At 45.5% G+C, this 11,887-nt stretch overlaps 1 protein-coding gene across 4 annotated transcripts in view; it reads right to left on the bottom strand.

Moving 5' to 3' along the window:
* The window catches only part of LOC127370336 (excitatory amino acid transporter 1-like), a 35,013-nt gene that overhangs the window by 13,504 nt on the left and 9,622 nt on the right, over positions 1 to 11,887 (bottom strand). For 3 of the 4 annotated variants that reach the window (XM_051412320.1, XM_051412318.1, XM_051412321.1), the window contains one exon: positions 603 to 797. The gene's annotated coding sequence lies outside the window, so the exon portion shown is untranslated. Of the gene's footprint in view, positions 1 to 602; positions 798 to 5,073; positions 5,174 to 11,887 lie in introns of all 4 variants that reach the window. The other variant, XM_051412319.1, reaches the window with a different exon arrangement.

The raw sequence follows: 11,887 nt of genomic DNA, 5'->3' as shown, positions 1-11,887 counted from the left end.
GAAGTGGCATTCGAAAGGAATGTCTTCACGACCAGTATGAACAGAATAAGGAACTGCAGCGTCCAATAACTCTTTCAACATACAAATGGGCATGTAAGTATTGTTTTAATATAGACTTTAACATAAAATGCACGTGATTTGCTAAGATACAACCTTATATATAAAGTGAAAAACACATTATTTGACATTTAATCTCAAGTAGAACATTATGGGACATTAAAAATACACTAAGAAGATGATGATTCATTTATAACATCATACACTATTCACCCTGCTAATTAAAAGGTCAGTTCAGGCCATAAAACATACATACATACATCACCAAGCTAATAGTTTTAGTCTTGGTTTGGATTTTTTCAATGTTGTGAGCACAGCAACTGAAATTCCACTCCACTGCATTGGGGTGGAGGCAGAAATCTCAAACACCTGACGTGGTTTCATTTTTTTATGATCAGGAGAACTGATCCTTTAATATCCAGGTTTCCTCCTTCTTTTATTATCTTACACTCATATATTTTAAAGGAACCCACTTCAACACCCAATGCATTTAAAACCCCCAGTACCCATACATTTTAAAGCAGAACAAATAAATACACACATACCTCTTCAGACCGGTGTTTGCTCTTCAGCTCTCAGTGAGGGGCACTTCAGTGGTCTTGCTCGTCCTGGAAGCAGCAGCCGAGGCAGGGGAAGGAGTGCAGGGGTTTTACTGGTGCTGCTGGGAGTAAGGAGATGAGGAGAGTGACTGGGAGATGGAGCTCTCCAAGAGTCTGGGAAAGAGTGCTCTCCTGCACCTGCTGTAATTGGGAAAACAAGGGAGGGGAGACATCAAGAAGAGAGACAGAGAGAGGGAGGGAGGGAGACTAAGAGGACAAATTAGAAAATGGTCCTCCCATAATAACACTGTTAGCCCTGTGACACAGTTTCAGGTAAACCCAGATGTATGAAAAACTTTGTTGAGACTTGTAATGAGAATCATCATAGAATTATTTGCTTGGGGGAATGATACATCTAAAATTCTCCTTACCTCTCATCTCACCCTTATTTCTTTTCTTTTTCTCACCTCTTCCTACTTTCTCTTCCTTTCTGTTTCAACTTTACTTACTTTAATGGAGTTGTAGACACACATTAGGAATTATTTCAGGCATAAAAAATAACCAGGTTTAATTGATACGCATCATCTCACTCGGGACGCGTTATAGTTCGAGGTAATTCCGCAGAGTAAATGACACACCACAATTAGCTGAAAAAAGTAGAGCTCGTGCAGTAATAAGTGACCTCACTGTATGGAAAAAATATTCCCTGGTGAAGTTGAATATAATTAGTGAAGAATACCCCTTAAATCAGGTCACGTAGCCTTTTACAAACACTATTCCCTGGTCACTGTCGCACTAATGAATGAAATATTTCTGTAGATGTTTGTTAGTGATCCAAACTACCTCAGAAATGTACTTATCTATAATCTACCTATATTTTTAGACCCTTTGGTTTAGTTTTCATTTATACCTAAAATGGGTTGAAGATGAGCTGTCTGTTAATCTGATATTTTATGTCAGATCCAAGGCAGAAATATGCTGAAGAAGATACTAGAACATACAGTAGATCACTGGTTCCCAACCTGGGGGCCCCGACCTCCACTAGGGGTCGCCAAAGGTTGCTGATTTTAAGGGGTACAACTTTAAACTTATATAGGTAGGCCTATATCTCAACATTTCATTAATTTCTGTGAAAAATAAAACTAAATGAAATGTTTTTTTAATCTCACAAGATGAGGGCACAGTGAAGAACACAGGCTATATTCACAGAGCCCTCTGTCTCTGTTAAACAGCCTCATCCTGCATTAGAAAGGTACGCAGTTAAAACAACCAAAGAGCTAATAGAACAATGATATGTATAATGTATAAATTAATAATTAAAACATGGACTTATGTCCACTATGTAAATGTGCCAGATTTAGCCATACAGGCTTACTTTCATCTGCAGTCCCTGGCAGGTTAATAGCATATTAGAAACATTAAAAGAAAACAGAAACAGAAAAGGCAGACCATGGAAAGTAAAATATCTGCAAATTTGATCATGTTTTCCCATTAAAAAAAAAACATTGTTAAAATTTTACAATGATATGAATTTGACTGAACCTGACTGTAATGTGATCCTACCTGTCTGTGCCTGAGTATATGAGACAGTAGGGGAGACTGGGGCTTGTTGTCACACTTTTTACACTCTTATATATTTCTGGAATCAATACATCATATATAAAAAAAAAAAGTGTACCAGATGAAAGACCAAAGTCTTTTGTATTCATGTCATTTTCATATCTTGTGTCAGTGCAGAGATATAAGCAATCAAACAGAGAGTGTGAACATTTGACATGTTGCCCCACCATCGGGTAAGTGGTCTCACTATATGGGGTAAGATGTCACAATGGAATTTGCAACTAATTAAACAAGGACAAAATTATTGTTGTTGTTCTTTTTTACTTGAAAGTGAACATTGAAGTCAGGCACAGAAAAAGTTTTTCATTGAGCTTGAAAAAGCCATCTAACAAATGTTAACATAAAATATTATGCAACATGCACTGGATTAAAGTCCTTAGGAACTGCTGGCACGTAGGCTATGGCTCTCAGACTCAAATGCCTGTTTTACCTTTCTTAAGCTCAAAATTCCAGATTGACTTGAATTACAAAAAAATAAAGCATTGGTTCATTATCAAACTTAAACCAGTTCCCACAACAACTGGAAGATCCATTCATAAAAACTCAAACAAAACCTGACAAACAAATTTCCTCACTAGTCAGAGTCATCATCCGAATTGCAGTTCTGGCATACGTAAACTGATTTGCCAGGGGTGCATTCTTCATGGGCCCATCCTTTGCATATTATGCACTGCACCAAGGTTTCTCCTGGGCGGCTGTTTCCAAATGTTTCTACACAGACCAGGCACAGGGACTCATCTTCTTCCGATGAGGAGTCATCTGGAGTTTTTCTTTTTGTACTTGCCCTCGGTATTTTGGATTTGGTTGCCTTGAATTTCTTTTTGAATAGCCTTTTTTTCCCTTGTGTCTGCCTTTCAGCTTCAAGTGCCTCCTTCACAGGTGTGTTGTGAGAATAGCAGTTTTTCTCTTTTTTCTCTGCTGATTAACTTTTTTTTCTTTTGGGTAAGACCTAATATCCTATGGAGTTAATGTGTTGGTGGAGGTGGCATGACTACGAAAGGATGAGGTGATCGCTTGGTGTTGCGCCTGGAGTAGCTGGGTCAGTGCTGGGTCCTGGAATGGCCGGGTTGGTGCTTGGGCTTGGTAGAGCTGGGTTCTGATAGGGGCGATCTGAGACATAAGATGGTGCAAATTCTGTCTTCAAGAACACATCCCTGTTGTAAGGTTGAATCCCTGTCACCCGAAAGCCAGCCTGAATATTCAGTGGGGTTGCAGCCAGAGGATAGGCAATTGCCACAATCCCGGGGATGTCATAGATATTGAGTGTTTTACCTGGGTTGTTCCTCATCCAGGAATCAGAGACATTGTTTATATGCTTTTTAAGCGGCCCATAAACACTTTTGTCCAAAGGCTGCAGCCTGTGTGAGCAGTGGGGTGGGAAAGACAACATAATGATGCCATTTTCTTTGGCAAAATTCAGCCCATCAATAGAAAGATGTGAGCAGTGGTTATCCAGAAGGAGTAAGTAGGGCTTCTCCTTTGAGCACTTGACATGTTCCACAAAATGCTTGAGGAAATCAACAAAGTGTGGTTCTTTCATCCACCCTGTGGGATTTGCTCCTCCTTTGCTGCCGGGCGGCCCATTGTTGATGAAGTGATCATGAAAGTGCACCTGAGGAAATATGAAGTGGGGGGGGGGAACTGTTCCCTGTGGCTGACACTGTGCAAGCAAGCGTCACCAGTGTACCCCTTTCACCAGATGTCAGTGACCCCACCTGCTTGAACCCACGCCTGGCTACCAATCGGTCTGGTTTCTGTACCGTTGTCACACCAGTTTCATCCATATTCCAGATATCTCTTGGTCCCAGGGAATCTCTGATTAACACTTTCTCCAGATTGTCAAAAAAAGACTTGACATTCTCCTTGTTAAAGGCACTAGCTCTGGCGAAGCTAGTTGCCTCTGGTTTTCTGAGAGAGAGTGAAGGGTGCCGCTTTAGGAAGCCTGTAAACCAGCCACCGTTGGCTTTTTCTTTGTCAGACCAAGCTTGCGAAAATTGCAGGTCCTGTGCCACTGCAAATTCATATGCCAGCTTTCTCACCTCAGTTGGAGACAAACCAAAGTAGATGTCAGCTGATCTCATAATATACTTCTCAAACTGCAGTTCCAACTCTGCGCTAAAAACCTGCCATGGTGATTTGTACCCAACCACCGTAGTTGGACAGCTGACTCTGTATTTCAGCAGGGGTGAATGTCTTGCAGTACTGAGTCAAGGTATGGTAGTTGACATTACAGTCCTTTGCTGTACTCCTGATTGATTTATTAGCTAGGCTCACCTGCCTGACTGCCCTCAGCATCACGTCAGGTGCTGCACTGCCATGTTCTGTTTTTCTTTTGTAATTCCTTCTCGCTTTCTCCTCTCCTTTAAACCACCCTTTTTCTGTAAAAATAATGTCAAAATTTCATTATGACAACTGTTGATAAGCAGACTATGTTAATTTCAATGCTTTTTGAAACTTGTTATTCTGGGGTAAGTTGTCACATGTGACAACTAACCCCAAAATGACTGAGACATGTTGCCCCAAACTACCATGTTTGCTAACGCTAGCTCTAGTTTAAAATGAGCTTAAAACAGAACAATGACTGAGGTATGACAGGATGCCTTAATCTCTCCTCTAACAAGTCCACATGTGTCACTGTTAGGATTTTTATCTGAACGAAGCTTATTTTGAAATATATAAAGTTGATATTTTTACTTTGGGTTGTGCAAAATGGTTACTTGGTGCTCATCTCAGCTCACAATGTGCTATCCTCTTCTCAGACAGGACATGACACCTGACCATGTAAAGGAAGAAAACTAGTATTCCAATCTTTAGTAGCACCCCTGGTGGAGAAGATGATTGCAATGTGACAACTTACCCGTGTGACAACAAGTCCCGGTCTCCCCTACATGAGACAGATAATGTGTGACAAAACCGGGTTCCTCTGGCTCGTCCTAGTGCTCCTGATTGTTAAAATCCTTAAAAATACATAACACAGACAAAGAATTGTATAATGTGTTTGTATGTTTTAGCTTAGCTTTTGGTTTTCTGGCTCACAACTTTACTGTTTCTGCTCACTCTCTCAACAACAACAGCAGGCAGTTCTGATAAACTCACTGTACACTACCTGCTTAGCAGGAAACAGCAGGCAGACACAGTTTGAGACTAGCTGGTGAACATAGTGGAGCAATGAATAACAACAAGACCAAGACTGGCTAACATTCAAAATAACATAGAAAATAAAAGTAGAAGACACGACAACCTAAATAACTATTGACATTGCCATCTTATACACTTACATATTCAACTAAAATGTGACATTTCCTCAATTAATTTTATATTTTGCAGTGCTATAATGCTTAGACTCATTGCAAAGATTTTAAAAAATGGCTTTGGAATTTGACCATTGCATCTATCTTGTTGTTCTCAAGCTAAAACAAAGTGTGGAAAAGGTTCAGTTTTATAATCGCCTCAAGTATCAGTCCAAATCCACCTGGACAATAATAAAAATGGAATGGAGTGGTTCCTCATCCCCTCCACAAAAAACACATCTGTAATCAATTCTAAACTGTTCCAGTACATTTGTCACTGGATAAATTCTATGTATACTGCAAACTCTGACCATGATACATTATCCTTTAACATGTAATCTATTGCACCACCAACAGGCCAAAATCTATTCATGACAAACACTGTGCTCCATGACAGGATATACTGAAAATAAATTAATTTTAGAAGAACACAGCCTAGTATTCTTACTCAACCATTCAGGACACTGACATTAGTAATATTTCTGATATAATACTGGGGCAAATAACAAGCTCTGTTTCACGTCAGATACTAATGCTTTGGTTGCTTCATTCTGATAAATAAAAACAGGAGGTAAAGTTGGGGATCTAATGTCAGAAATGGAATATAATTTTCATAGGTATGTTTTCATTAGTGTATAATCTCTTCAATATAGGAATTGTTGTGTTTACAGAGGTCAGGTTAGGCTTAGGTAGCTATATGGAGTCCACCATGTTGAATCACCATGTTTCTACAGTAGGCCAGAATGGACAAACCAAACACTGGCTGTAGATAGGGCCTTTCATGTTTGTCTAATTCCCAATTAGTCAAATACAGATGCCTGTGATGTTCAGTTAGTTGCAATCAGCAACAGGATTATCCTGTTAGAGGGCAAGGGCAACTACTGAGCCCCCACTTATTACCCTCTGTGCCTGTGTGTACCCTTTTACCTCCATGTTCCCATTAGGTCCATTGCAACCAGTAGTCCTATGTTGGAACCCCAAGCTGGTAAATATTTAATACTTTTAATAGGAATATCAACAATGCAAGTAGTATAAATAAAATCAATTAAAAAAAAATTATCTTGAGAACACTGAATGATGCACCTGGGTGGGGTAATCCCACTGCCCACTACCCAAAAATAAGTATGTATACTCTGTATACACTAGGGGGTCGGGGCAAAAATGACTCTACTGAGCCCCCACTTATTTATTGCTCTCTGTGCAATTCCTATATTGTTAGATCCCGAATTACCCCAGTATAGGTGGTACTGGACCAGCTCCCTGTTCAAAGGGTCCAATCCTCTAGCCTGTGGGTATTACACTGCCAGGTCTCAGCAGAGGACAGTTTAAGCTGGTGGCGAGGAGACACGCCTAGCTTCTAACTGCCTTCATCTGGACGCCTACCGTTCCAAAAACATGGAGCTAGATATCTCAATTTCTTGGTTACACAGTCTCTGGTGATGTTCCTGAGTAGGTCTGAATATTGGCCCTTTCCTTCCACGCCCACTTCCAGGAAGTGACTATCACACCCGCAGGTCACCTGCTCCAGTAGGGGTCATTCCTCGGCTCTATCACAAGCTCCATCAGCTGGACCCGGGCGTCATGCCTAAGCCCTCGTGATTGCTGCAGCGTGTAGCTGGTACTGCCAATGAGGGGCAAGCCTTCTTTGTCGATGGCTCTGTGGATGGCGTGTAGATACTGGTACTGGTTCTCAACTACAAAGCACTTCGATTCCTTGTCTCTTTTGATGAGTTGGCGATACATCTTGGGGCTATTGGTCCAAATCTTCCATGGTCCTAGCCAGATATCAAAATACACTCCCTGCAGTGGTTCAGCATAATGAGGTCCCCACCTTATCTTGAATTGCATTTATCTGAATTCTACGTGTTCAGTATCCATTGAGGTTTTTCTGGACACCTTGGCACCAGCTGGTCCCGAGGTCCCCATGGGCCATAGCTGCGCAACTTCTGCAGCTCTATCCCGTCCAATATTACCACTTGCAGCACAACCTGGCCAGGGATTGGCAGGTCTGTGTTCCGTTTGTACTCCCAGTTGCTGCAACAGTATCCTCCCGAACCCAGTAAAATCCAGTAGACTCATAATCCCTTTTTGGCCAACCTAGCATTATTGTTTGGTCGGGTAATTCTAAGTATGGTGGGCCGTATTTACTTTGGTACCTCTGGCTCCTTCCTCTCTTGGGATGTCGGGTAAGTCTTCTGACTGGGCCTCGGGGTCCTCAACTGTTTCTTTAATGAGCTTTCCCCAGGCGGCAAGCTCCCAGGGCCCTTCCCTTCCTTTCTCATGGGCCTGCTCCCTAATGTCATCTGGTAATTTCTCCAGGCCTGGGGTATAACCTGGTCTTGCTGGGTATCTAAACACTCTTGGTGCCAGTGGGACTTGACTTGTGACAAATGGTGGGCATGCCACATGCCCATACTGAGGATCATATGGCCATCCCTGGCGTATCGCTTCTTCCAGGAGGGATCTTCATCTGCCCCCTTCTTCGGTCATCGGGCAATAGCCATCTGGCTCAAGGGCACACAAGGGTGGGCACTTAGATGTTTCTAAGGCCCTTTGTCCTCGCGCCTCTGGGATGCAATTGCAGCCACAGGTGCTGTGGTCCAACTCCCCTCGCCAGGTGTTGGTTTAAAGGCCCTGAGTGGGCACAGAAACCTCCTAGCCTGCCATCCATTGGCTCATCTCACCTGCATCAGTCTCCCATTCCTCAAATGGAGGGCGCAACTGTTGCAGTATTGAATGACTTCACCATCCCACTGGCAAGTGCACTCTGCTGGCTCTAATTTCGTTCCCCGTAGGTCCCATTGAGTCAGGATGATCACCCTGGGTAGCATGGTCACTCGGCATAACCCACAAACATAAGCGTCCATGACTTTCATGGGTTTATAGTGCATGTTTTTAAATGTACTTCTCGCTCCATCTGACTTGAGTGGTTTCTCACTCCCGGTTCCTTCCCATTGAAAGTAGATGGCGTTGAGCAAACCACACAAGGATTCTTAACTTCTCTCCACTCATCACCTCTTCCTCCTCCTCGTTTAACACAATCTAACTTTCTCAGACCTTTGCCTGCCCAGAGTCCTGAGGCTGTTCTCTTTAGGGCAACCACCCCATAGATAGTGGCCAATCTAACGTAGGGTGGTAGGTTGTAATAAACCCTCATTACCCCGTTCTGCTGGCACCACTGGTTCACTTGTGAGTTGCTCCCAAATGAGAGCATGCTTGATCCAGCATGCTGACTACACTGCTGCCCTTAGCCTTTCTTACTGCTTTGATGATCACATATCCTGACATAGAATCTACTAGCACCAAAAGGTATTTCTCACCTTTCTTTCCCGGCACCCCCATTGGGCCGGCTACATCCATGCATACTGATGCTTGTGGTACGGTACTTTTTATGGTGTGGCCGTCCACACTCTGCCCCCTGCGTCCTGCATTGTACCGACCACACACTTTGCAGATTTTTCTCCCAAATGGTGAGGTCTTTTTTGAGCACAATAGTTGTACTGGTTAAGGTCTGGAGCAGGCTGACTTGATACTACTGCTGTGACCCCACAGAAGACAGACTTGCGCAGCTCTGATACATCATGGGCTTGGTCAACTGAAGGGTCCTCTGGCCACAAATCTTGACCCTGCAGGAGAAAGGAGGGTCCCTGACTCCATCTGTTGGGCTCAACTAGTTCCCTCAGCCTTTTCCCTCAAGTCACATCATCAGCGGGGTTGTTTGCCGAATCAACATATCTCCAAACATCCCCGTCGGTCAACTCCTGAATCTCAGCCACGTGGGTGCTGACGAAGACCTTGAATCGGCAGGATTCCGATTCCAACCATGTCAGCACGGTCGTCGAGTCAGACCACAGGATCATCTGGTCGATGTTGAGCGTGAGTTCTCTTCTTAGAACCTGTGCGAGCCGTGCCCCGATAAGGGCAGCACAAAGTTCTAATCGGGGCATGGAGTGTGACCGCTTGGGAGTGACTCTGGAGCGAGCCATCAGGAAGGAGAGATGCACTCCACCATGTCGGTCAGTGGACCGGAGGTACGCGACAGAGCCATACGCTTCTTCAGAGGCGTCGCAAAATATGTGTACCTCAGTGTGAAGACTGCAGAGATCCACCTCTTTAGGTAAGTATGGACGGGGCAGGGTGACCTGTGGTAGGACGCCCAGTTCATCCTCCCAAGCTTGCCACTACTGCAGAAGCTCCTGAGGCAGTAGTGGGTCATCCCAGCCCCGGTGCTTGTCCCCAAGATGCCGAACCAGTACCTTAGCCCGGGTGGTGTAGGGCAAGATGAACCCCAAAGGGTCATACTGACTTGCAAGAACCTTGTATATGTTGCACATTGTGGGGACACCATAATCCACTTGGCGGTGCTTATAGCCGAGGACGTCAGTGTGGAAGAGCCAGCTCAGCCCCAGCGTGGACTCTGGAGTGTCCGTCTTGTCCTGAGCTAGCCATAGCTCCACGCTAGCAGAACGGCTCTCTTCAGGTAGGTGACCTATGACCTCTGGTTCGCTGCTGGCCCATTGACGTAGCTCGAACCCAGGGGATGCCAAGATGGTCCGCAACTTGTCAACCAGGTGCCTTGCCTCGACGATGGTGGACACGCTCTGGAGGCAATTGTCCACATAAAAACACCTCTCGACTGACATCCTCACGTCTTCTTCTGGCTGGCTGTGGTCATTGACGTAGCGCTGTAAGGCAAACGTGGCACAGCACGGACTACACGTAGTACTTGCCACTCATACACCGCAGGAGATTCCCCTCAGCTGACATCACGCCAGACAAAGAGGAGGAGGGCACAATCTCCTGGGAGGAGGCGAACCTGGTGCAACATGCCCTTGATGTCTCCACTGATCGCTACTGCATGTTCTTGGAAGCGTAGCAGGACTCCCAGAAGTGATGCTCCTAAAGTCGGCCCAGGCAACAGGTAATCATTGAGGCTCTGTCCTCGGTACTGGTAGGAACAGTTGACGACCAGTTTATTCTTGCCATTATGGCTTACCATATGCTGTGGGATGTACCAGGCGTCACGACCTTCGTCAGCTGGTGCTTCAGGACCACACTTGATGACAGAGCCTGCCTTGATAAGTTTCACCATCTCCACTCTGTAGGCTGCAGCCTGAGCAAGGTCCTTGGCCAGTCGCCGTTCCACGCCTTGCAAGGTGGGCATGAAAGCTTCTTTGGTAGCCTGAAAGAGCGGCATGTCCCTCTGGCGCAGCAGTGGGGTGGCATAACGGAGTATGCCCTCGATCTCTACTCTGGTGGTCTTGGTCTCAAGGATACTGATGGCCTCATGGTCTTGCTTTGAGCGGGTGGCGAGCTTCTCGCTCCTGAATGGGACCATATCAAGTTGCCATAGTCTCTCAACATGTCTCATCAGTTCGCTTACCTGGGGCGCTACCGTTGTGAAGAGGCACTGCTGTGGGTGGGCAAGGTGGCGGACTACACTAGCTGGGCCCTGCAGTGTCCAACCCAGCTTCTTGTGGATGGCAGCAGGTCCTCCTGGAGGCCCCAACCTGACAGGTTCGATGGGGGTGATGAGGTGGGGATGATCACTCCCAATGAGCAACACAGGTTTCACATCCGTGGGGGTCTGTATAGGAAGGCCAATGAGGTGCTTGTAATTTCTCCTGAGCTGCTTCATGGGGTAAGTATGACCAGCCAATCCAATGCGAGCGGTAGTGAATGCACCTCTAATCTTGAACTTGATCTTTGGCTTCACAGGGGAAGAAGTGGTGAATGACACCGATGCACCCTGGAGCGTTTGGACCTCCTGTCTGATGGTGCGTAGCGGTAAGTCCTCTGGGGGTCCTTGCATCCCCAACATCTCTGCTGCATCCTGCAGCAGCATAGTTGTCTCAGAACTGCCATCCAATATGGCGTAGGAGTTGAGCTTTCAGCCACCATAGTGGGTGTGTGGGTCGGTCTAGATACAGCACCTCCGTTGTGGCTCTCGTAGCATGGCTCGCTACCGCTGATGCTGCTGTTGGCGCCTTAGGTGACCTCAAGTTGACCTCATGCAGCACCTGAAGGTGTTTACCTTGGCATGGCTTCTTCAGGTTGCACTGTGCAGCTTGATGTGACCGTGCACCGCGCCAACACCTCTTGTTGCTCCTTATCCACTCTGTTAGCTGATCCTTGGTCAGCCTGGAAACTGCTGCACACTGACTGAGATAGTGCTCCTCCTTATTGCAGAATGGACAGTAAGGCTTACTCTTGTTCCCCTTAAAGGAGCTGCCCGGGGTTCGAACTTCTGGCTTCTTGTCTGCATTGTTCCCACCATGGAGCACGGTAGTGGGCTGATTACTCTGGTGACCATCAGGTCGGGGCACTGGCCTCTCCCTAGCCCCTGTCACTGCTAACTGTCCTTCAGAGTCCTGACACCAG

This window comes from Dicentrarchus labrax, unplaced genomic scaffold, assembly GCF_905237075.1.
Source record: "Dicentrarchus labrax unplaced genomic scaffold, dlabrax2021, whole genome shotgun sequence".
In the NCBI taxonomy this organism is placed as follows: Eukaryota; Metazoa; Chordata; class Actinopteri; family Moronidae; genus Dicentrarchus; species Dicentrarchus labrax.
This window is presented reverse-complemented; position numbering and strand designations above follow the sequence as displayed.